The sequence below is a fragment of the Canis aureus genome, chromosome 5 (genome assembly GCF_053574225.1).
Source record: "Canis aureus isolate CA01 chromosome 5, VMU_Caureus_v.1.0, whole genome shotgun sequence".
NCBI lineage: Eukaryota > Metazoa > Chordata > Mammalia > Carnivora > Canidae > Canis > Canis aureus.
Window position 1 is genome coordinate 68,987,877 of NC_135615.1, and position 24,872 is coordinate 69,012,748.

The 24,872-nt window shown below is 45.7% G+C and overlaps 2 long non-coding RNA genes across 3 annotated transcripts; one reads left to right on the forward strand and one right to left on the reverse strand.

Moving 5' to 3' along the window:
• Positions 1-1,686: 1,686 nt before the first annotated feature.
• LOC144313498 (uncharacterized) lies at positions 1,687-16,314 on the reverse strand. 2 transcript variants are annotated; one of them, XR_013379143.1, is made up of 5 exons: positions 16,184-16,314; positions 15,353-15,439; positions 6,381-6,607; positions 5,142-5,399; positions 1,687-2,159 (listed from the first exon to the last, which is right to left on the reverse strand). It is a non-coding gene; the product is annotated as an uncharacterized LOC144313498 (long non-coding RNA). The 2 variants fall into 2 exon arrangements; XR_013379144.1 differs by lacking the exon at positions 16,184-16,314 and adding an exon at positions 15,875-16,047.
• LOC144313499 (uncharacterized) lies at positions 16,003-24,357 on the forward strand. Its single transcript, XR_013379145.1, has 3 exons — positions 16,003-16,304; positions 21,127-21,272; positions 23,567-24,357. It is a non-coding gene; the product is annotated as an uncharacterized LOC144313499 (long non-coding RNA).
• The last annotated feature ends 515 nt before the right edge of the window (positions 24,358-24,872 follow it).

The window sequence follows — 24,872 nt, forward strand, 5'->3', positions numbered from 1 at the left end:
TCTAATTAATAGGAGCCCCCAGAGGCCCTGGGAGAGAGGCTGGCAGGAACGTTATCCCCCATTTCACAGGGAGGAAAACTGAGGCCCAGGAAGGAAAGTGGTTGGCTCAGTGTTGGGGCCAGGCCTGCAGCCAAGGTCCTCCTACTTGTGGTTGGGAGAACCTGGTGCCAGTGGGCGCTGTGTGCCTGTAGCTGAGAGGCTGAGTGAGTGAGCATGTAAATTCCCAGCCCATTCACCCTCTTCACCTTTGTTCATTTTGCTCCCCTCAAGATGGCCATGGAGTTTAAGATGATAGATTAGGTTCTAGAGTCCAGTCAGAGCTGGATTGTACCCTGGCTTATCATTTATCGGCTGCTAATTGCAGGCAAGTTTTTTCCTCTCTTTGAGCCTTGGTTCTCTCCTGTGCAAACTTAGCGTGATGACATCTACTTCATGGGGCAGGTCTACATGAGATCACGTGTGAGGCCATGGTGATGTGGCTACCAGTACTTCAGGGACCTGCCCCCACCCCACCTCTCCTGGAAAATCCTCCCTATGGACACCGGCCCACACTTCTCTACCCCCAACAGAAACTTCTGTACCATCCAAGTTATAACACGGAAAAGGGTTGTTTAAATCCCAAACTGTCCACTCTATCTTCTTAAGGTAGTAGCGTAACTCATCCTGGTGTGAAACCACATCTCTGTGTACCCTCCATTCCATTTGGGTCAGAGGGACATGAATGGGGAAGGAAAAAGTTCTACTGCTTCATATGGAGAGACTCAGAGTGTTTGGCCCTCTGTGAGCAGAGCTGTTAATGGACGTTAGGATATACCAATGTTGTCCAGGAGCTGAGCAAGAGACAGAGACCTAAATTGCTCTACATGATGAAATGACAGGGATTGTGGTTCCCAAGTGTCTGTTTCTGGTCTGGCCCCTCCAAAAGCCTCCATGCTCTATCAGGACTACTTTCCCCCTTGGCCATGATGGTCCAGCCATGCAGGCCTCATGTGAGCTCACAGAAGACATGCTGATTGCTTTTGTCACACAGCCTTTGCAGTACTCTCCTCCTAACATATGCCCCCCACCTAACCACATCCACCATGTCCCCCATCACCTGATGAACACCCACTCATGCAACACACCATGCTCATAGCCACATGCTCAGGGTGGCCGTCTGTTATCTTCAGGATGACCTCATAGCTCCGTGCACCTCTCTTTTTTTCGTACACTTATCCCAGCTATAATTCTGCATTCAGATTTCTAATCCCATGATTTGACAGCAGACTGTAAACTCAATACATATTTGTTGATGCATTCATCCAATTAAAAAAAATGATGGAGGTTGAATTTTTGAAGGTGAGGGGGCTCAGAAAATGGATGAGCTGGAGTATGTGAGTACTGAAATATGGGAATGCTCAGTGAAATGGCTGAGCTAGAAGAGAGGGGTGCCAGTGGACAGGTACAGAACTTGTCAGATATTACTCAACTGTCTGCCCTTTGCATTGCCATGATACCTCCCCCCCGCCCCAACTTGGTTTCCTCAAGCCTTCAGTAAAATGCACTGCATGCTGGATGTTTGGTTGGCACTGGGGGGCCCAGATTGGCCCTGAGCAGAGATGACAACAGGCAGAGAAGAGAATGAAGGCACACTGGGAATGGAAAGTCAGAGCAGTAAGTGACCAAGACTTCATAAGTCACTGGACCTTGAAGAAATCTTGGAGATATCATCAGATTTCCACAAAATGTGAGGGAGGAAATTCTAGCAAATTTTTATTTAAATCTCCAACGACTCAAAATCTGAGCTTTAAACACAGAGAACGCTGTGACTGATTAGCAATGTCCATCATGGGCAGTGACAGCTGATTACATAGACCAGCCTTATGCTGGGGCCCCCAGATCTACCATTTAGCTTAGCATTTGCTCAGCCAGAGGGTCAAGACTATGTTCTATTCATCTTTTGTGTCTCTACCATTAGTAGTGAGCTGGGGGCTTGTGGGATGTGGGAGAGGTGACAGGGGGAAAGACAGGAGGTACAGCAGAGCCAGCAGCACGTCTGAGCCCCAGCTCAGCGGGGCAGGACATGCCGATCCATGTCCTGACTCTGTTAAATCCCTCGATGAACTGGGTGGGGCAAGCTGGGCCTCAGTTTCTTCAACTGTGACTTGGGCCAGTAGTATCTGTGGTGAGTTGTAGGTGAAAAAAAGCATGCTTTCAGATCGGGGGCACACAGTTCAAATTTCTCTCTCACTAGCAACTCGAGGGCATCTCCAGTCTGCTCATTTATGAAAGGTGGATAATAATCCTTATTTCACAGGATAGCGTGTCCGGATTAGAAATTGTATACACCACCGTTTACCAAGCATTTACTATAAGTGAGGCATCTAGCTGGGCATTTTATGGACATGATCTCATTTAGGGAGGGCACAATGCCCAGGACCTGGCCAGTTCTCGAGTGTTATTACTCATTTCCCATAGGATCTAAGGAGTCTGTGGGTATGGAAGGGCTGTATTATCCACAAATCACCTTCAGAAAGTGATAGCAGTAACTATTTACAGCCCTTCCCCCCAGCTGCTCTCCACAATCCTCCAGTGATGGGCTGTCACGGCAGATCTGGACCTAGTTGTCTTTTACGACTGGCCTGGAGGCTGCCAGAGAAAAAGGGCAAAAGTGCTATAATAAAAGGGCAGACAATTACCTTCCCTTATAATTACCATTTGCAGTAATTAAATAATAATAGCCTTTGTAGGCCCTGAGAACTCAAAGCAGCCCACATGGATAACATCTGGTTTGCTTCTCTTCTGCCAGGAATTGTGTGCCCACAGGGACAGATGGGGAAGTCGAGGTAAAGGAAGAAAGAAGGCCAGCCACCCTATGCCATACAGCATTCAGGGCATCAGAGTCATGAAAAGAGCCTTGAAGTTGTGACTCAGAGGGGCAGACAGCCAGGGGCCCGTGTGTTTGTGTCCTGGCTCCATTGCTCACAAGCTGTGTGGCTATAGGTGGTTCATTGCAGGTTCTGAGCTTCAGTTTTCCCATAGGTAAAATGAGATGGAACCAACACCTGACCTGACCTAAGTCTACTGTTCTAGGCTTTATTCCATTCATATATAATTCTTGCAGCACCTGGGCAATGTGGTCAGTTAAGCTCCAGACTCTTGTTGGTTTCAGCTCAGGTTATGATCTCAGGGTCATGAGATAGAGCCCTGGGGCAGGCTCCTCGCTCAGTGTGGAGTATGCTTGAGATTCTCTCTCTCTGTCCCTACCTCCTGCTCACTCTCTCACTCTCTAAAATAAATAAATCTTTAAAAAAATACTGAATAATTCTTTTTACATGCTTTGGGTTGCAAGAGATAGAATTGCATCTCAGAGGGGCACCTGGGTGGCTCAGTCTGTCAAGCGTCTGCCTTCAGCTCAAGTCATGATCTCAGCATCCTGGGATGAAGCCCCAAGTCAGGCTCTCTGCTCAGTGGGGAGTCTGTTTCTTCCTCTCCCTCTCCCTCTGTACTTTCCCTCTCCATCTCTCTCTAATAAATAAATAAAAATCTTTTTTAAAAAAGGAATCCATCTCAGAGTAGCAAATAGGCAGAAAAAGGAGAGCTAGTAGCAGTTCACAAAATCCAAACTGCAAGAAGCAAAGGTCTTGGGAACAATCGAACCAGGGACAAGTCCATTTCAGACCTCTCTCCCTCCCTCAAATATCAACTGTATTCTTTCTCTACCTTTTTACAGAGTGCACCAACAGCTACACTAACATGTGGTTCTGAGCTTCAGCTGCCAAACAGAATTTGTGCTCACTGGCCCTGCTGGTCAGGCGGCCACTCTGGAACCAGCCATCTGCAGCTAGGAGGGCAGTGTCCATAATACCCACATGGGACTGTTAGGGATGGAGCCAGAGAAGGGCAGGGCCCAGAAAAGGTAGAGGACACGGGGCAGGCAAAATAATAATTATCCACTAAAGCAAAATTCTTGCCCATGGTCTGTAGGAAAGTCAGAGAAGTGTCATAAAACCAGAGCAATGGTATAAATCACCAGGAATACAGAAATACTGAGAAGCTCGCCAAGGAGGGGCAGGGGAAAGTTATACAGGCTTTAGACCCTAGTCCCCTAAGCCGTGTACCCAGTCCTATTAGAGCATCCCTTTTGTATGCTTCACTGACCAAGGCGGCAGCAATCTCCAGGCTTCTCAAGGGCCTGGGTGACATACCCTTGGAGTTGACATTGATTCTGGCTGCCGGCCTGGCTTTGGCCTTTTTTAGGGAATTGCCACAACTCTTATTCCAACCAGGTGGTTCCAGCAGGGTTTGGAGGGTCACATGACCCAAGCCAGGCCAATCAGAATTCTTCTTCCAACCTATCCTTGGGCACCTAGGACTATGTCCTCCAAAGAAACCGTCCAAGAGAATAGAAATCTCCATGCTGAAAGGGGCAGAGTCCAGCGAAGAAGGTGCTGGAAGCATCTCGTCTCCTTGGCTGGACCCAACCACCAGAGAGTTTGGCCTAATTGCAGGCGCTCCCACCTTGGTTTGGCCATAGGGAGCCAGTCAGATTCCCCTTGGGCAGGTGTGTTGGTTTTCTAGAGCTGCTGCAACAAGGTACCACGAGCAGAGTAATGTAAAATAGCAGGAATTTACTCTGGCACAGCTCTAGAAGCCCAGAAGTCTCAAATCAAGATCGAGCAGGGCTACAGTCCTTTCTCAGGTTCTATAGGGAAATCCCTCCTTGCCTCTTCCAGGTTCTGGGGGCTCCAGGCAGCCTTGGGCCTGTGGCTGCATAAGTTCCAGCTTTGCCTTTATCTTCACATGGCTTTCTCTCCATCTGTCACTTATAGGGTCACTTATCACTGGGTTTAGGATCAACCCTTGTACTCCACAACAATCTCATCTCAGGATCTTTAACTGAATTACATCTGTAAAGATCCTTTTTCCAAATCAGGTCACATTCATAGGTTCTGGGGGTTAGGACATGGGGGCTACCATTGTTCTGGTTCTGGACTCAGAGCAACCTTTGAAAAACTAATTCCAACTCCTTTAGAGAAATGTGATCCCTCTCTGAGCCTTGGGTTTTGTCTCCTACCTATAAACATGGGGGCTAATACCATCTATCCACAGGGTTTGTTGAGCAGATGAAATGAAATGTTCCATGTAAGACCCAATCTCACCATTTACACTCCACTGAGCTGGTCTCCTTAGCCCCGGTCGTGGACAGAGTACTCAGGTCACTCACTACAGAGGAGTAGCCACATGACACCTGGTTCATTCCACAGGTTCCCTAGAGTAGGACCCTCTGGACCTAACAAAATCAAATGTCTTCTCCTGCAGAGCCGAGGGCTAGAGCCTCTTTCCAAGTCTGTGGCCCCTGCAGAAGATTGAGAACCTGAAGGCTGATAAAATGAGGTTTGCAGTCACTGAGGAAAATCCTAGGGACAAAGAAAACACAATATTGATACTGGTGGCCCAGCCAGTATCCCTCCACACCCAGTGCCCTTGACCCCACTTTAATCCTCACCACCATCCTGGGAGGCAGCTCTCGCCATCCCCAGGCTACAAAAAAGTTGCTGAGGCTCAGGGAGGTGATGTCAGGGGTTCAAGGCCACATGGCAAGTGAACCTATGGGGCCTGGTGAGATCCCATGCAGCACCTGTCTTTTTTTTTTTTTTTTTTTAAGATTTTATTTATTTATTCATGGGAGACACAAAGAGGGGCAGAGACATAGGCAGAGGGAGAAGCTGGCTTCCTGCAGGGAGCCTGATGTGGTACTCCATCCCAGGACCTGAGCTAAAGGCAGATGCTCAAGCACTGAGCCACTCAGGTGTCCCATGACACCTGTCTTGATCACATTGTCACAGCAAAGCGAGCTACCCCCAAGTGTCTCCTCCTGGTTGGACAGTGACATCAGAGTTCTCATAAGCCCAGTGAGATAACATTTACCCGAGAGATTTCCCCCCACAAAATGCCCTGTGCCTGCTGTTCTTCTTCCATCAGACTTTGATTCACAGTTGTACGCTTTGTGGCTACAACAGCACCTGGCACAGAGGTGACACTCAATAAAATTCAAGTAGCAAGGGCATTCCTGCGGTTAGTGCCCCAGGGAGGAGATGACAGGACAGCACAGATAACAAAGGGCTCATGTGCTGAGCCTTTTCCTGGCCAAACCCTAGGCCCAGCCAGGAGACCTAAGACTTAGGGAAACACGTGATAATCCCCAAGCCTGGAAAGGACTCTCCTTCCTACCCATTGTCCTGTGGAATAGGAAAGGCAGAAAGGAGCATGACAGACGGCGTAGAATGTTCCAGGGCCCCAGAGAAGGGAGCCCTGGGTGGGTCTATGGGATCTGAGAACCGAGGCACGTGTGCAACCATGTACCTGGTGCTCTGCGCATTCGGGTGAGGAGGAAATACCTTCAGGTTTGTCTAGGCAGACACAGCTGACACGGCCTCAGGGCGACTGCTGCACAGACAGGGAGTGGAGCAGGCTTGGGAGAAGTGGGGGACAGGGACCTGGAAGGGCTGAGGCGGGTACTGGGAGGCAGGCCTTGCTGAGGCTTGGAGCCTACAGGAACGCAGAGGTCTCTCCCCTGCTACAGGGTTGAAGTTCATGACTCCAGGTATCATCCTGCTGGCCAAGTCTGCAAAATGAGACAATGTTTATAAAAAGCACTTTGCAAAACAGAAAGTGCTCTATAAATTTGAGCGATTATTATAGGAGCTGCATTCCTGCTTCCCTCATCCCAGCCCTCCACTGACCATTCTTTCACTAATCTCCAAGTCCCAGGACTGTTTTTATCTTCTTTTTCCTTTTTAAAAAATATTACCTTTATTTTTTTCCATGATAAAAGCCATGCATGCTCATAATAGAAACAGTTGAAAACACCTAAAGGTGTACCCTCAGGTCCATCCCTCCACCTCCTGCTCAGTTGTTTTTTAGGATTTGCAGTTTTTGTATGGATTTTTTTTTTTAAAGTAGGCTCCATGCCCAGTGTGGAGCCCAATGCAGGGCTTGAATTTATGAGCCTGAGATGAAGACCTGAGCTGAGATCAAGAGTCAGATACTAAACTGCTTGAGTCATGTAGTTGCCCTGTGGATTTTTAAAAAAGGACTGATGTGGAGGAGAGGAGACAACACCCTGGCTCCCCTAAAACAGCACCCATGCCTTACAAACACAGCTGTCATTTTTCTGGTTGCAACATCCTTATGTTTCTGACCAGGGGCAGAGAGTGGGAAAAATAAACTATTTGCATCTTGCACTTTCTCATTAAATGTCTCAGGTGCTTTACCATTTCCACTTCTCAATCTACCTCCATCACCTTCTAATCAGAGGGAAGCCTTGATTATGAGCATGGGCTGATTTTCAACCCTGCTTTTCAATGTCTTAATGAATTTTTGCCTTTTTCTGAATCTTCATAGATATGCTTGTGGGTGTACTTCTAGCTGCTTGCCAGAATCCAATTCTTAAAATTTGTCCTTATCCTATTTGACTTTTCGTGGTATTTGTCCCCATTGACCATATACTCCTGGGGAAATTCTCACCTCTCTGGACCTCTGTGACACCACTGTCATTTAATCTTCCCTTTGCCTCTACGATTACTCCTGTTTATTTTGCTGACTTCTCTTCCTCAGTTAGCTTTTTTTTTTTTTTAAGATTTTATTTTTAGGGCAGCCCAGGTGGCTCAGCAGTTTAAAAGCGCTGCCTTCAGCCCAGGGTGTGATCCTGGGAACCTGGGATCGAGGCCCATGTCGGGCTCCCTGCGTGGAGCCTGCTTCTCCCTCTGCCTGTGTCTCTGCCTCTCTCTTCCTGTCTTTCATGAATAAATAAATAAAATCTTAAAAAAAAAAAAGATTTTAAGTAATCTCCACACTCAATGTGGGGCTCAAAAACTCACAATCCTGAGATCAAGAGCCACATGCTGTACCAACTGAGCCAGCCAGGCGCCCCTTAGCTAGCTTTTTTTTTATTTTTTAAGATTTATTTATTTTAGAGAGAGAGAGAGAGCACAAGCACGGGGAGAGGCAGAGGGAGAGGGGGAAAAGAGAGAGAGAAGCAGACTCCCCACTGAGCACAGAGCTGGATGCAGGGCTCCATCTCACGACCCTGAGATCATGATCTGAGCTAAAATCAAGAGTTGGAAACTTAACTGACTCAGCCACCGAGGTGCCCTGGCTACGTCTTAAATCTTGGTCTCCCTGGGGTTCATCCTTCTCTGTGTAATTTCTTCCATCCCTTCTATGATTTGTACAAAGTAAGTTCTCCCTCTTTGATCTCTCCCTCCAATCCCAGGACCACATACCTAGTAGCTTGCTGGATCCTTCCCCTGATCACCCCTCAGGAATCTGAGATAGTTGTCCACAGCCTCCTCATCTTGCTGGACTGGTAGATTCTCATTCCCTCTCTCTCTCTCTCTCTCTCTCTCTCTCTCTCTCCCCTGTGTCTCTCCTCTTGTCTCCTCCGTCTCTCTCCCATCCACCCACAACCCATGGCTAAGTGTTACTCTCAGCTCTTCTCTCGCGTTTACCCCACATACCGCTGGATCCAGCTTTACCTGCCTGGAATTTTTTTTTTTTTTTTTTTTGGTAAATTTTCATCTTACAATAATTTCAAATTTATAGAAAAGTTACAATAATAGCACAAAAGAACTCCCAAATACTCTTTACCTAGGTTCACCATTCATATATATTTTGCCTCATTCACTGTTATTCTGTATCTGTACATGTGTCTTCACATACACACAATACACACTCACATGAAGACATCTTGCCCTTTTCCACCAAATATTTCAGAGCATATTTCCTAAGAGCAAAAGCAGCCTTTTAAAGAACAATAATACAATCATCCAACACAGCAATTTAGCATTACTAAAATTTTCTTGTCTACTCCACTGTCCATGTTCAAATTTTGTGTCAGTTGTTCCAATAATATTCTATATAATTATTTTTTTCTCAGTCCAGGATCAATCCAATATGACACATTGCATTTAATTGCCATATCTCTTTAGTGTCCCTTCATCTGAAACAATTCCTGAACCTGTCTTTGTCTTTTTTGACCTTGACATTTTTGAAGATTCCATGGACAAGTTATTTTGTAAGATGTCTTCTTCATGACCAGAATCAGATTATACACTTTTGGTGGGAATGTTGTTGAAGATTGTACACTTCAGGCATTCACCCTCCAGAACAGATCTTTTTAAAATTAACACTCCCCACCTTTTTAAAAAAGATTTTATTCATTTATTCATGAGAGACACATACAGAGAGAGGTAGAGACAGAGGGAGAAGCAGGCTTCCTGGGACTCTGATGGGGGACCTGATCCCAGGACCCTGGGATCACGACCTGAGCCAAAAGCAGACGCTCAACTGCTAAGCCATCAGGAGTCCCAACACTCCCCTCTTCTATATGGCACAATTATTTTCAGAAATAATCAAGAAATGATATGAATGATAATAGTGGCCCAGAAAAGAAAACACAGAAATGTCACTAAAAATATAAGAAAATAAAATATTAAATAATATTATAGGGGATCCCTGGGTGGCGCAGCGGTTTGGCGCCTGCCTTTGGCCCAGGGCGCGATCCTGGAGACCCGGGGTCGAGTCCCACGTCAGGCTCGCTGCATGGAGCCTGCTTCTCCCTCTGCCTGTGTCTCTGCCTCTCTCTCTCTCTCTCTGGGTGACTATCATAAATAAATTAAAAAAAATTAAAAAAAAATAATATTATAGAACACAAAAGGAAAATATTAATGGCTTAACAATGTTTAATTACATTAGTGTAGTTTTAGAATAAGGGAGGAAAAACCTATACCACATGGGGATCTGTCACAGAAATGCCTAACAACTATCTAGTTTGTTTTTGTGCTTTAACTGATGTAAATTTCTCATGACTTCATCAGAATCTATTTGATTCAGGGATCCCTGGGTGGTTCAGCGGTTTAACACCTGCCTTTGGCCCAGGGTGTGATCCTGGAGTCCCTGGATCGAGTCCCACATCAGGCTCCCTTCATGGAGCCTGCTTCTCCCTCTGCCTTTGTCTCTGCCTCTCTGTCTCTGTGTCTCTCATGAATAAATAAATAAAATCTTAAAAAAAAAGTCTCTATCTGATTCATATGTTCATGTCCAATAGAAAATGTAGCCAGGTTTGTAAATCTGTCTATTGATAGTTGATCAAAGAATACCTTTTATTAATTTTAATTATTTAGAAGTTTCTTTCAGGGGTGTCTGGGTGGCTCTTAATTTTGGCTTTAGGTCTTGATCTCAGGGTTATGGATTCTAGTCCTGCATTCGGCTTCGCACTTAGTGGGGGGTCTGCTTGGGGATTCTTTTCCTTCCTCTCCCTCTGTCCCTCCCCTGCTCTCTAAGACACATAAATAAATCTTTTTTTAAAAAGAAGTTTCTTTCACATGAATCAACAGATACACAGATAGTTACAAAATACTGTTAAACACAGGGTGAGTTTGGAGGAGACTCATAAAAATCCCTTTCATAATAAAACCAAGAAATTGCAGTGCAGCTCATGGCTTTGTTTGTTTGGGATTGATACTGATTCAAACACCTCTACCATCAAAAAAATTTCCACTAAAACATATTCACCAGAATATTCATCAAATATTTCTATTATACTTGGTTTAAAAAAAAAAACAAAACAACTTCCAAAGTTTTTCTTCTTTTGCAAAAACAGACAAAATGGCTGAAAACTAACATTGTTTGATCCATTGTCTTTCAAGTGTATCCAATTCTTGCTGAAAACGATTGCAGCATCCAAGCATTTCCCTTTTATTTCTTCTGGCAGACTAAGACCAGTATCTTCTGTTGCTCCTCCCTGCTCTCTTCTTGGAAATTTGATTATTTTTTCTCTGTAAACGTCCACTTCCTTACATGTGTTGTTGCATAGTTAATGAACTCTGCAGTTTCTGTGCCGCCAGGCTTCAAGAAGCAACGTTAAAGCTGGATGTTTTACTGTACAGTGATCAAGGCTGATCCTGGCAGATTCAAATATTTTTGTGTTTGATTGACCTCACCTAATACTTCACACTTGACAAAAGATAAGTCAGGAAAAAATAGTCACATACAGCAGAGAGCAAAATCTGAACAGATCTCCCTTTGGATCACACAGTTCTTCAAAGGCTGAGGTTAACTTTTCAAACATCAACTCCACTGCATGCACAGCTTCATGTGGAGCAATCATTTCGTCTGCGAAAAAGCTTTTCCACTGTGCTTCATTCTGCAGCATTTCCCATCAATGAAGCGAGGCTGAAAAGAACAACTCCATTTTTTCAAAAGTTCCCAAAAATGTCACACATGGGAAAAAGACTCCAGGTAATCACACAGAATGTCAGAATTACACTGACTCGGTTTAGTTTCTTTGCCATCACTCTGCTACCATTGCTTATTTTGAAGCTACTATTTAAACACGGGATATGCAGTTCCACAGGGGTTGGAGGCACAAACTGCACCAAAGTTAGTTTGAATAGTTACGAACTGAAATTATCTTACTCTGAAAAAAGAAACACAGTCTGCCGAGTCCACATCCACCAGGGCCAGCTGTGTAACTAGGAATTTGCCGAATAAACTCCACTTCGAAGCCAATGTTGATCGGGAGATAAGTGATTAAAATAAGCTCATTTGAAATACATATGCATGTATATGTTTACACATACACACACAAAATTAAATACATACCAAATATATAATTAAATATATGGTTAAAACTCAAAGTAATGGCAGCAATTGCTTGGATGATTTCAGAGAGGACTGCTTCATCACCAAATTGCTGGCATATGGTGATAGTCAAAAAAGAGATCAATTTTAGCTGGTTTTAAATTTTTTTAAGTTTTAAATTTTAGAACACAATGTCCCCCCTAACTGCCTGCACCCAGGGCAGTGATTCCCCGCCACATGGCCACACCCGTGATGTGCTATGAATCCAGTGCATTATATCAGGAAGCACACCATGTCAACTCTTCTTCATACTGGTGGTGTCCACTTTGATCATTTGGTGAAAGTAGAAGTCCTTATAAAGTTCCCATGTTTCCCTTTGTAACTTATAAGCAGTGTGGGAGAGATACGCTGAGACAACATTTATATGCTGTTCCTCATGAGGATTTTACCTACTAGTTCTACCGTCCTTTGATGACATTCTGACCTGAGCATTTTTTATTCTGCATTTTGGGACCTCTTTGCCCCCACACTTCTGGTGGTGGACTTTGCCCAGGGGGTCAGTCACTAGGAGTCATTCTCACTCCTTCTATATTTAGTAGATGATGTACTACCACAAGGAAAAAGCTTCTTTCTTTCTTTCTTTCTTTCTTTCTTTCTTTCTTTCTTTCTTTCTTTCTTTCTTTCCTCTGTCCTTCTTTCCTTTCCTTCCATATGAAGGATATAGATTATTTTATTCAACAAGTTATAATCCATTATTATCATTTATTATTTTGGCTTTCAGGGTTGTCCCTGATTTGGCCACTGCGAGCCTTTTCAAGTTAGCTCCTGTGTCCTTTCGATACACCCCCATCGTTCTTTTGAGCACTTCCTTACTTTCTGGTGTGTACCAATATATGTAATGCATGCCAGGATGTGTCTATGTACCAATATGTATAGGAGTACCAGGAAAATGACCTAGGGTACCCCAAACAGAATGTTGAGGATCCCCCCGAGGGTCCCTGTGTGGGGTCTTGCCAAGAATACTGGAGCAAGAGAGAGCATATCTGAGATTCTATTTTGGATTTTGGCTGCAATTCCCCACCAGACCCTATGTTAGTAGCATTTGATAGTGGTGCAGCAGCACAGATTGGAGGATGGGGTGGGTGTTTCCTGGTTCATAGTGATTCTTCCGGGACAAATTCATCACTTCTGTGTTCCCCATGCCTTCAATCAACACACACCATTTGGAAAGCCACTCCTCCTGTATTTATCTACTTATCCCACAGACTGGGTGGCTTAAAGAGCAGAAATTTATTTTCTCATGTTCTGGAGGCCAGAAGTCCAAAATCAAGGTACTAGGAAGGGTTGGTTCCTAGTGAGGATTCTTCTCAGCTTGCAGATAGTACCTGCTCATTATCTTCACATGGCCTCTTCTCTTGTGTGCACATGGACAGATCAAATCCTGCTGTCTCTTCCTCTTCTTATAAGGACTCCGGTGACCTTATATATGACTTTATTTAACCTTAATCACCTCTTTAAAAGCCCTCTTCCAAATGTAGTCATATTAGGGGTTAGAATTTCAACATAAGAATTTTAAGGGGTCACAATTCAGTCCATAACAGTCTCCTTTTGTTTTGTCTCTGTATATTTCTTTCTTTTTTAAAGATTTTATTTATTTATTCATGAAAGACACAGAGACACTAGGTCAGGCTCCACGGTCAGCAAGGAGTCTGCTTGTCCCTCTGCCTCCATCCCTCCCTCTGTTGGTGCACTCTCTCTCTCTCTTTCTCTCTCTCTCAGATGAATAAAATAAAATATTAAAAGAAATATACAGGGATGTCTGGGTGGCTCAGCGGTTGGGTATCTGCCTTCGGCTCAGGGAATGATCCTGGAGTCCTGGGATCAAGGCCCACATTAGGTTCCCCCACAGGGGGCCTGCTTTTCCCTCTGCCTATGTCTCTGCCTCTCTCTCTCTGTGTCTCTCACAAATAAGTAAATAAAATATTTAAAAAATATATATATTTATTTATAAATTAACATCTCAATGCCTCAATTTCCTTATCTATAAAATATGGCCAGATAGGTAATTTTGTATTAATCAGTCTGGATGATGCTAGCTACTGTAATAAACAACCCCAATATCTCATTAGCTTGGTACAACAAAAAATTATTTCTTATGTTGGGCATACTCCACTGCTGAAGGTCAGAGGCCAGTGGTACACTAGCAGTTCTGCTCTGTGAGGTCATTTGGAGACCAATGCTCATGTGGTTCCATCTTTTTTAACACATGGCTTCAAGGTTGCCCTCAGTCCACTGGTAGATTAAAGAAAGAGAGACTGAGAAGGCCATACTGCCTTCAACCGGAAATCATTTCTACTCCCATTCCATTGGCAAGAGCTATTCCTATGGCTCCACCCAGATGCATGGGGATGGGGAAATGCAGTTCACTGAGGGTCCAGGAAGAGGAAACGGATCTGATGAGCATCCAGCCAATCTCTGCCATGGACTCCAGGCTATCATGAGGACTGAGTTAGCAAATAGTGTAAAGATTTAGAAGAGTGTCTGGCCCTCATTAGCACTCGATAAATGTTAGCAGTGATTACTAGTGAAGCTAGAGGGGGAAGAGGAAAACACTCTTCTCCTTTGTGGTGGGAGAACCATATTGATATAATCAGAGAGCAGCCTGCAGCTATGGCTCCCATGAGTGGGGAAGGCCAAGCATGTGGAAGAGATGCTGGCACAGAAAGAGGAGTTGAGGTGAGAGATAGAGGCCAGAGAAAAAGCCCTTCCTGACTGCTCTAAGGTACCTGCTACAATCAAGTCTGTCCTTCTCTAATCTTGGTTGGTCTGCAATTAATAACAACCATGATAAGAGATAACATTACGTGCCAGATGCTTTGATAAACTCTTGATAGACACTAACAATTTTCAAATTCTAGCCACAACCCATGGCAGGGGGAGGAGCTGTGAAATCATTTTAAGGAGCTGGTACCAATATTTTGTAATAAACAGAACAGACTAGACTAAACTGTAACAGAAATTATCAGAGTATATCACATATAGTAAGGGTAAATATTGTTTTATGGCTTCTGTTTTATATTATGTGTATACTGGGTCATGATACAAAATAGCTTTCTGATTGTGCGTTACATTCACTGCCCTAATTCATTGACCCTTCCCAACAACCCAGTGAAGGAGGTGTCATTATAACTCTGTCATTTAGACAGGAAGATTGAAGTGCTCAGAGGTGTCCATGCTTGCTGGAGGCGGCATGATGGGGAGTCAGTGTTTGCTGCCCATAGTTTGGCTCCTGAGTCCCACTCTGAAATCTACCCTGGTATCTTTTTTTTTTTTAAAGATTTTATTTATTTATTCATGATAGACATAGAGAGATAGAGAGAGAGACAGAGACACAGGAGGAGGGAGAAGCAGGCTCCATGCCAGGAGCCCGATGTGGGACTCGATCCCGGGACTCCAGGATCACGCCCTGGGCCAAAGGCAGGCGCCAAACCGCTGAGCCACCCAGGGATCCCCCTCTACCCTGGTATCTTTTAAGGAATCAGCAACTTTCCTTTTGGCTTCAGCTTCTTCAAGCTGGATTTCTGTGCTAGGCAAACCTAAGAGTTCTAGCCAATGGAAGCTGGGAGGAGAGAGTGTGGGCCAGGCACAGGAGGCAAAGGAGGGAGGCCAGCTTCTAGACTGGGGCTCAGCCTGGAGCTGCCCAGAGAACTTCAGCAGGGGACCTCACCTTTTCCCGTCTGTCTCCTCCTCCTGGAAGATGAAGGCTGCAATAATACCTCCTTCAGAGGCTTTTGCCAGGAAGAAGTGAGCCGATCTAGAAAAGCACGTGTCCTAGGTCAGGCTATGAGTAGGGATGCAGGAAGGGGGGGTGGGCAGGGCTGGGACAGCACCTATAACCGTCCAGAGGTGGCATTGAGCAGGGCAAGGAGAGATCAAGCAGCAGGAACTGGAGGCTGGCACGCCAGGCAAAGCAGATGTGATGAGCCTCAAAGGCCAGATGGGGAGCATGGATAGATAGGATCCTTGAACCCTGCAGGGCCCTGGGAGGTTCTGGAAGGGTGAAGAGGGAAGTCCCCCAGGGTCCTAAGGCACGCACAGGCATTTCCTGTGAATTAAACTTGAAGAGTACACAGCATGGTACCTCCATCCCGGGTGGCTAACAGAGGAGAATGGGAGCCAAGTATCTCAAGCCTGTGACTTCAGAGCCGGGAGGGGAGTGGGAGGCGGTTGAGGAAGCCTAATGGCCGACCTTGGACCTTGGCTGGGGCCTCCGCAGTTCCCAGGGCTTCACAGCGGGCTCCGTGCAGAGCAGGAAGCCAGGAGCGGCTGGGGAGGGCAGGCAGCTGGGGGGGCCTCCTCTGGGAAGCCGCCCTTTGGTCGCCCTAGCCGCCAGGGGTCCCACTTCCTGCATCGCGCAAGGCCTGCAAGGGACCTCAGAGGTCACGGAGCCCAGCCTCGTTGGACACACGCGGCCAGCGGAGCCCTGAGAGGGGCAGGCCCGCGTCAGGTCACACAGCCGGTGGGCCACTGGGGCCAGCGTGGGGGCCACAGTGCTCACCCAGGGCCGCCCCCACTCCTCAGTGTTCTCCGGCTTCCTCTGGCTCTGCGGGAAGCAGGCAGGGAGGGCCTGCTCCTTCCGATCTCTCTGCTGTGGGGGGTCCGTTTCCTGTCAGAGCTGAGTTAGTTCAAAGGCCCCTGGAATGGGGGGGAGGGGTCTGGACAGCCCAGGGCGGGGGCGGGGTGGGGGAATGGGTCTTTAAGTCACAAAGACTACTTTATCTTTCGAGATTTTAAGTGGACAGAAGCCAATTTCCTAACATCCTTTCTTCTGATGTGGCCCTTGGCAAAAATTATAACATGGGCTGGGGGCAAGGAAACTGAAGGTATTTGAGCCCCTGCTATATGCTGGGCTCTGTGCCAGGTGAATCTTTCATAGACATAACAATCTCCCCTGGTAAGGGATTGGTTTCCTCATTTTACAGATGAGGAAGTGGAGCACAGTGAGGTGAAGTAACTTGTTCAAGGTCACAGAGCCAGGATCTGAGCCCAGGTGTGTCTGATTCTAGAGGCTTAACACGATTTAACTTCAGGTTACGTCGTCGGTGCCCCAGGGGTTGTGTTCTGGGTAATCTCAGTTCTGCTTCTATGTTAGGGTTCTCCAGAGGAACAGAACCAATGATAGATCAATGATAGATAGATACAGAGAGAGAAGGGGGAGGGGGAGAGAAAGAGAGAGAGGGACAGATAGGCAGATAGGTAGGTAGACAGATAAGCAGACAGATAGACAGATAGACAGGCAGGCAATTTATTATAGGAGTTGGCTTATTATGAAATCATGGAGACAGAGAAGTCCACTGATTAGCTAGAGACCCATGAAAGCTGGTGGTGTAGTTAAAGTCCAAGCCCAAAGGCCCAAGTCCCAGTCTGAGTGCAGGAGAAGACCAAAGCTCCTGTTCAAGCATTCAGGCAGACAGTGAATTCACCCTTCCTCCACCTTTTTGTTCTATTCAGATCCTCCACAGGTTCCATGATGCCCACCCACACTGGGGAGAGCAATCTACTTTACTCAGTCTACCAATTCACATGCTAATCTCTTGCAGAAACACCCTCACAGACACACCCAGAAATAATATCTAACTACATATCTGGGCATCCTGTGACCCAGTCAAACTGACACAAAATTAACCGTCACAATTGCTCCATTCATTTATTCAACAAGTACTTACTAAATGTTTGGTAGGTGCCAAGTGCTTTGGGTACACAGATAATAAAAATAGACAGGATCTATTCATACTTGTTATGTGCCAGGCACTGTTCTAAGTATTTTACATGAGTGAATTCACTCAGTCCTCACAACAATTGTGCAAGATAGAACCTATTGAATATTCCTATCTTATGGGGAGTGACACAAGCACAGAGAGATAAAATGATGCATATAGTCCCATAGCTAAGAAGTGATGGAGCTGGAAGTCAAGCTGCCAGAATGCATGCTTTTGACCATGGCACCGCACTGCCATGTTAGACCTCCTGAAACTCACAGTCTCATGAGAAGACAGTCAAGCCTCCAGGAATTACAATAAAATGTGAAAGGGGAAATGAGGGACATTGAGGTCATGCAGAGGAAGGGTAAGCCAGCTTGGGTCATCAAGAAAGCCCTCTGAGAGAATGTGACAGCCAACCCTGTGCTTAAGGAGTGACAAGTCAGGCTGAAAGGAAACAGGTCCCAGGCAGAGGGGAAACATGTGTGACGGGGCACGCCACAGAGACTGAAGGAATTCAGTCTCACCAGAGCTTGGAGCCAGGTTGGGGAGTGTGGAATGGTGAAGTTTGAAGCTGAAGAGGGTGGAAGGGACCAAGGATCCCGAATGCCATAGCAACAAGTTTGGGTTTTATCCAGTGGGCAATGGGGAGCAGAGCTGTATGGCCCTGGAAAAGTCACTTGACCTGACTGCACTTCAGTTTCCTTATCCATAAATTGAGAGTAAAAGAGCCTACTTTATATGCCTGTAATTATTGAGTGGGAGAGATGAGACAACGTGTTTGTAGCAGGAACCTCACAAATGTTAGTTTCCAGTCTCCACCGCCTCTCAAATTAGGAACCAAAATGTGGAGATGCAACGAACAAATGCCACAGGAGCTGGAGGCTCCCTGCATGTCAGTCAGGAGGCTTTGAGCAACAAGGAACAGAAACTCCAACAAAATATGATTTAATCCATAAGGAGTTCATTTTCTTACATAACAAAGGAGAGAAGTTCTAGAGTTGGGAAATTCAGTAGCTCAGTGGCTCAATGGCTCAGTGGCTCAAAGAAGTGTCAGCCTCCTTCCCATGTTGCCAATGTCCTGCCTCATAGTCACAAGATGGATGCAGCAGTGCCTGCCATCACACATACATGATAATGTTTAATGGAGAAGGCATTTCCTCTTATTCCCCTTTAAAGATAGAAAACTTTTATTGAGAGCCCCCCTATCAGACTTCCCCTCAGGTCCCATTAGCCAGGATTGGATCACATACTCTTCACTAAACCAATACTGGCAAAGAGAATGTAATCATCATGATTGGCCTAAGCCAGGGTGAGAAGGAGCTTGTTCCCTGAATGCTTGGCCTTAATGTGGCAGGACCCAAATAAAACAAGCCTTTCCAGCAAGGAAGAAGAGGAAATAGATTTGGCCAGACCATCAGCATTATTTGTGACTCCAAGGACCCAAGTCCAAGCTCTGGGCAATAAAGATAATCCCTTTTCCTTACCTGCCTGGATTCAGGAGCTAAGATCATTCTATGACACCTGAGATCAGGACAGACAGAGCCCAATGCCCTGAGCCTTAGAGACTGCCTCTATAGGGCTAGGGGAACTGGGCTACATGTCCTGTGTTCCTTGGGTCCAGCTCAGTGCTTCTGGCAGGATCCCTCGTTCACTTATCAATCCACAAATATTAATTGGGCACCTACTTTGTAGTGGAGACAAACAATGAGCAAAACTCAACGTGGACCCTGCCCTCACAGAGCTTACTCCCTAGCTGGGGAGGCAGGAATAACCAGACAGGCATGTGTGTGGTACAGCCCTGATCAGTCGTGGACTGACAGGCCCTAGGCCATGAGAGGAAATAGCAGGGAGACTTGACCCAGGCAGGGAGGTTGTGGACTTTAGATTTGATAAGCGTCACTTGGGGTCCAGGCTCAGCCTTTTACTGGCTGTGTGACTCTTCAAAGACATTTTGCTTGACCTCTCTATTCCTTGCTCTCTTTGGGAACCAGCCAAAATAATGGTACCTGTCCCCTGGGTTTGGTAGGCTAAGAAAATGAGACCAGGTGGCCACTTGGACCATCACACAGTAACGGAGAAACCTGCCATCAACAATCCAGCACAGCACAACAGCCAGGGTTTCTGGCTCAAGCCAGAGTGCACATGTTCAGAGCTGGGCTCTGCCTCCTTCTGGCTGTGTGCCATTGAGCCATTTCATCATCTCTTTGTGCCTTGGTTTCCCCATCTGCAAAATGGAGCCAAAAATAGAGTTGCTGCAAAGGTTAAATAGAGTGCTCTCAGCACAGGCCTGACCCATAGTAAGCTCGATAAATGTTAGTGAAAGCTACTATTATTTTTGTGTTGTTGTTTTGAAGCTCAACATAAAAACAAACATGAAAATGTGGTTGGTGTAGGGATCTTCAGTCCAGCGACTGCGAAGTCATTCTTCTTGCTGAAATTTCAATAATAAAGGTGTTTGTCATAGCAAAAGGCGTACAGCTACGAATGTTAAACATCCCTGAGAGTCCCTGGGCTTGATTACATCGAGATTTTCCTCCGGAGTACCGGCCTTCCCATTTCTATCAGCGACACACCTTGAGAAGCAACCATTGTTAGGATAAACAAAGCGAGACCCAGCCAGCGCTGCAGCCTCCGCTTCCAGGCTTTCAGCTTGCAGTGGGGTCTAACCAATCGCAGGCCGCAGGATGCAAATTGTGTTGCCTAATTGATCCATCAAGCTCTGCACGGTGCTGGTTATGAAAACCGGCGCTGTGGGAGGAATGCCTGTGCATGGAAACGCTTAGCACCGGGCCCAACGGACAGCAAGTGCTTGGGGAGCACTGGTTACTGTGTTTAATATTACGTATCCCCGAGATGGTGGGAGCATCAGAGTCCTACAAGCTGGAAGGAGCCATCACCAGCTCTGCTTTCCCTTCCCTTTGTAAGACCACTGAAGCTTCTTCAGCTCACCGTGTTAAGTCAGAACCACACCTACCTCGGAGGGAGGTGGCAAGGACTACAGGAGTTGGCGCGCGTGATGCGTCTTGGGAATGGTGCCTGGTACAGCCTAAGCATTCAGAAGCCACAATAGCATCAGCAAGAGTGATTGCTAACACTGAGCACTTAGCAGGCTCACTCTCCAGATTTAATCCTCACTACCTACCAGCGAGGTAGGCATTAATATCATTCCCATTTTACAGGTGGGGAGCCTGAGGGCATAGGTTAAATAACATGCCTTAAGTTAGTCAGCAAATTTAAATGTTGGCTGCTATGCTATATTCTTCTTCCAAAGTAGAGTGTTAATTTGGAGAGTCAGCAGAAGCACGGCTATATGTAAAAACAAAAACAAAAACCATACTACCTTGTGCACGGGAGAAAAGGCCGGCAGGAAAACACTTCAAAGTATAGTGTTTGTCTCTGAATAGGAGGAATATGGGTGGAGACTTCTTTCCCCTCTTTTTTCATCAGTCTGTGTCTACTAAGTATGACTTTTGCATTGGGAGAAAAGAATCCAAATTAATGTTTTAAGTGGCTGTGGCAAAAGCCTAGATGGATGAGGAGTGGAGGGAGGGTTGCTGATCAGGTCAGTAAACAATTGCAATGGTGGATGGGGGGAAAAGGTGAGGTCTGTACCAGGGAGTTGAGGGCAGGGTGGGGGGCATGTGGTGAAGGAGGCAGCAGGTACCAACAAGCATAGAAATTAATTTGTACTTGCTTGAATATGTGTGAAGAAAGATCCATTCATTCCTTTATTCCACAGATGACTACTGAGGTACCCACGAGTGTTCCTGGAGGTGTTCTAGGAACCAGGGTTGCACAGGACATGTCAATCCCTAAACTTATAGGGCTCCCTTTCAACTGGGAAGGCACAGATGATAAAGAAGCCAGTGCCTGATGAATCAGATGGTAAGTGTTCTAGAGAAAAGCAAGGCTGGTGAGTGATAAAGAGTGCCACAGGGAGGTGGCGGGGAACTACAGAAGACCCCCTCCTTCAGAAACAAGGGGTGAGAAGGAAATGAGAGGAGAAGCTCTGTGTGTATCTCGAGCAAAACCATTCCTTGCACAAGGAGTCATCACAGAGTCTTTGTGACAAGAGCATCTTGGGTGTTATAGAAGAGCAAGGAGGCTAGGGTGGCTGCAGAGAGGGAAGGAAAGAGAGAAACAGCAGTGGATGGGATTAGGGAGGCAAGGGAGCCAAATGAAGTGGGCCATTGTCAGGACTTGAACTGTTATTCTGAGTGAGGCGGGAAGCCGGTGGAAGTTTCAAGCAAGTGACAGGCTTGACCTTCATTTTAAAAGGATCACTGGGGCTGCTGTGTGGGAAATAGATATAGGCAAAGTTGAAAGCAGGGGACCAGTTAGGAGGCCTTTGCAATAATCCGGGAGAGAGATGACAGTGGTTTCGGAGTAGTAGAGTCACACTGAGCAGTGTTGGATTCTGACTGTACTTTGAATGTAAGAGTCAGCAAGAGGAGCAGCCAGAGGAGTCAAGAGTGAGTCCAAAGCTTGTAGCCTGTGCAAGTAGAACAGAGTCAACATTTTCTGAGAGGGAGAAGGCGTCCTGAGAACTAGATTCGTGGAAGGCAACCAGGAGTTGAAGTTGGGCATGTTAGGTTCAAGATATGGTTCAGAGGGCCCATGTGGATGTCAAGTTGGCAAGTGGACATACTGGAAAGAAGTTCAGAGAAGAGGGCCAGGGCCAAAGACAAAAATGTAGGAGTCATCAATGTACAAATGATATTTAAAGTCCAAGAACTAAATGAGAAGATCCAGGAAGTGAGTATAGGAAAAGAAGAATGATTTCTGGGTTTCAGGCTCGGGTTATTGGAAGGATGGCTTTTCTTCTTCAGAGATGGAGGACATGGGAGGAGGAACTGGTTTCAGAGGGAAGGTGAAGTGTTTGCTTGTGACACAAGAGTTCAAGGTACTGTAGGACATCAGAGTGGCAAGGAGTGGCTTGGTAGGCAGTTGGGTCTAGAGATCATAAGCTCAGAGAAAGGTTTGGGCAAGAGAGGGGGTGGGGGAGGAGAGAGAAACTGAGTTTCCGGCAAATTTACATAAAAGAAATGCAAATCTATACAAACCTGAGCCCTTTTTCTAATTCCCAGAGCCAGGGCAAACAGGTGTCAATGCAGGTGTTCCAGGGATTAAAACGGGAATTTGAACCTGCAGGTGAAATCTTCAACCATGTATAATGTGAGAGAAACACCCTCAAAGAAGAATGGGGTGAGGGGGAAAAGAAAGAGTCTGCCCTCCCCAGTTCTGAGAACCATCTGTCTCTCCAGGGCGCCTGGTTGAAGGACTCCTAAGAGACATGGGAAAACAGAACAGAGATAACAGATTGTACAGCTGGGAGCGGGAAGGTGACTCTGTTTATCTATTGCTGCACAACAACCTATTCCAAATTGGTAGTATAAAACAACATTTTTTTATTATGTTAATGCCTTCCGGGGGTCAGGAATTTAGACAGGGCACAACAGAAATGGTTTGTGTCTGCTCTGTGATGTAGGAGGTCTCCAGTGGGGAGACTGCCATGGCTGGAGACTGGAACCATCTGGAGGCTCCTTTACTCACAAATCTGGCTCCTGGTCTTGAATAGCTGAAGGCTACATTTAACTAGGCGTGTCACCCGGAGCATTTATATGTGGCTTTTCAGTGTGTCTTGGGCTTCTTAACAACATTGAGTCCTGAGTAAGAAGGTCCCAAGGACCTGTGTCTAGAGAAAGCCAGACAGAAGCTGCTAAAAAACCCCGACTCAGAAGTCACATATTGTCCCTTCCATCATACACCATTGGGCAAAGCAGTTGCAAGCACATTCAGAATCCAGGGGTGGGGACCGAGACCCAGCTTCCCATAGCAGCACTTTTTAAATCATTGGCAGCCATTTTTAGCAAGTTTTATTGAAATATAATTTACATATCACACGATTCACTCATTTCAAGTATGTAATTGAATAGTTTTTTGTATTTTCACCAAGTTGTGGAACCTGTCACCAGAATCAATTTTAGAACATTTTCATCATCTCCCAAAGAAACCCTATACCCTTTAGTTATCACTGTCCCCACCCCTCCAGCTCCCCAAAAAACACTAATCTACTGGCAGTCTCCATAGATGTGTTTTTTCCACACAGTTCATATAAATGCAATCATGTGTGTGGTCTTCTGTGACTGGTTTCTTTTACTTAGCATAGTGTTTTCCAGGTTCTTCTACGTTGAAGCATCTGTCAGAACTTCATTCCTTTTCATCACCAAATAATATGTAATTGTATAGATGTGCCATATTTTGTTTCTTCATTCACCAGCTGATGGACCTTTAGATTGTTTTTACCTTTTGACTCTTATGCATAACGCTGCTATGAACATTCATGGACAAGTTTTGCAGCCAGTTTTTTAAACCACCACTGATCCACAGGCAGGACATCCAGGGATGGTCGGTCCCAAACAGGATCTTAACATGTCCTAGCTCTGTGACCTTCAGCAAGTTACCCAACATCGCTGAGCTCGTCTGCAAAATAGGATGATAAATGTCCCTGGACAAGTGAGGACTAGCGAGCTCAAGGATGTGAAGTGACTTTCACAATGATAATCTGGCAGATGCTATGTAAAAGAACATTTGGGTTGTCCGCTCAACAATACCCCTTTTCTCAGTAATAGAACCTTGATTTTGGTCAAGCATGAAGACGCTATCTGCCTTGTGGGTCTGGACCCCTTCCACTACTACAGACAAATCACGATCACTCTCAGCCAATCATAATAATCCTTCATTCTCTCCTGTAAATGGTTTTGGAATGGCCCAGTGATATAGTCCTGGCGAATGAGACAGGAAGGAGATCTGCTGGGAGTACTGCAGAACGTGGATTTCTTAGCCCTTAAACAAGAGGTGCAGAAAAAGCAGCTATCCTCCTTAGTGACATATTGCCACGTCTTCTTGTGAAAATGCTTACCAATCAGCCAGCAGAGTGTGATAAATGTGAAAATGGAAGGCAAACTGATGGCAGCATTGAACTAACATTGGAGATGCCCTGCCTCTGGATGACTCCTTCATGAGACAATAAATATCCTTATTCTTTAAGTCACTTGTTGAGTTTCTTGTAACTTTCAACTGAAAACATCTATGCTTAAACAAAACCCAGCAGGTACCTGGGTGGCTTAGTGGTTGAGCATCTGCCTTTGGCTCAGGTTGTGATCCCGGGGTCCTGGGATTGAGTCCCACATCGGGCTCCCCATGGGGAGCCTCCTCCTCCCTCTGCCAATGTCTCTCTGCCTCTCTTTCTGTGTCTTTCATGAATAAATAAAAACTTTAAAAAAGAACATATATTAGATTCTACCTATCTTCTATCTACTTTCAGAAAGAATTAGATTTATTTACAGTAAAAAACAGAAGGAAAAATCAAAATAAGGGTAAACAACGGAACTGATGGAGACTTTTGTCTCTGACATCATGGTGTACTAAGTACCCTTAATAACCCTGTTGATAAAAACAGCTAGTTATTTTAAATATGTATTT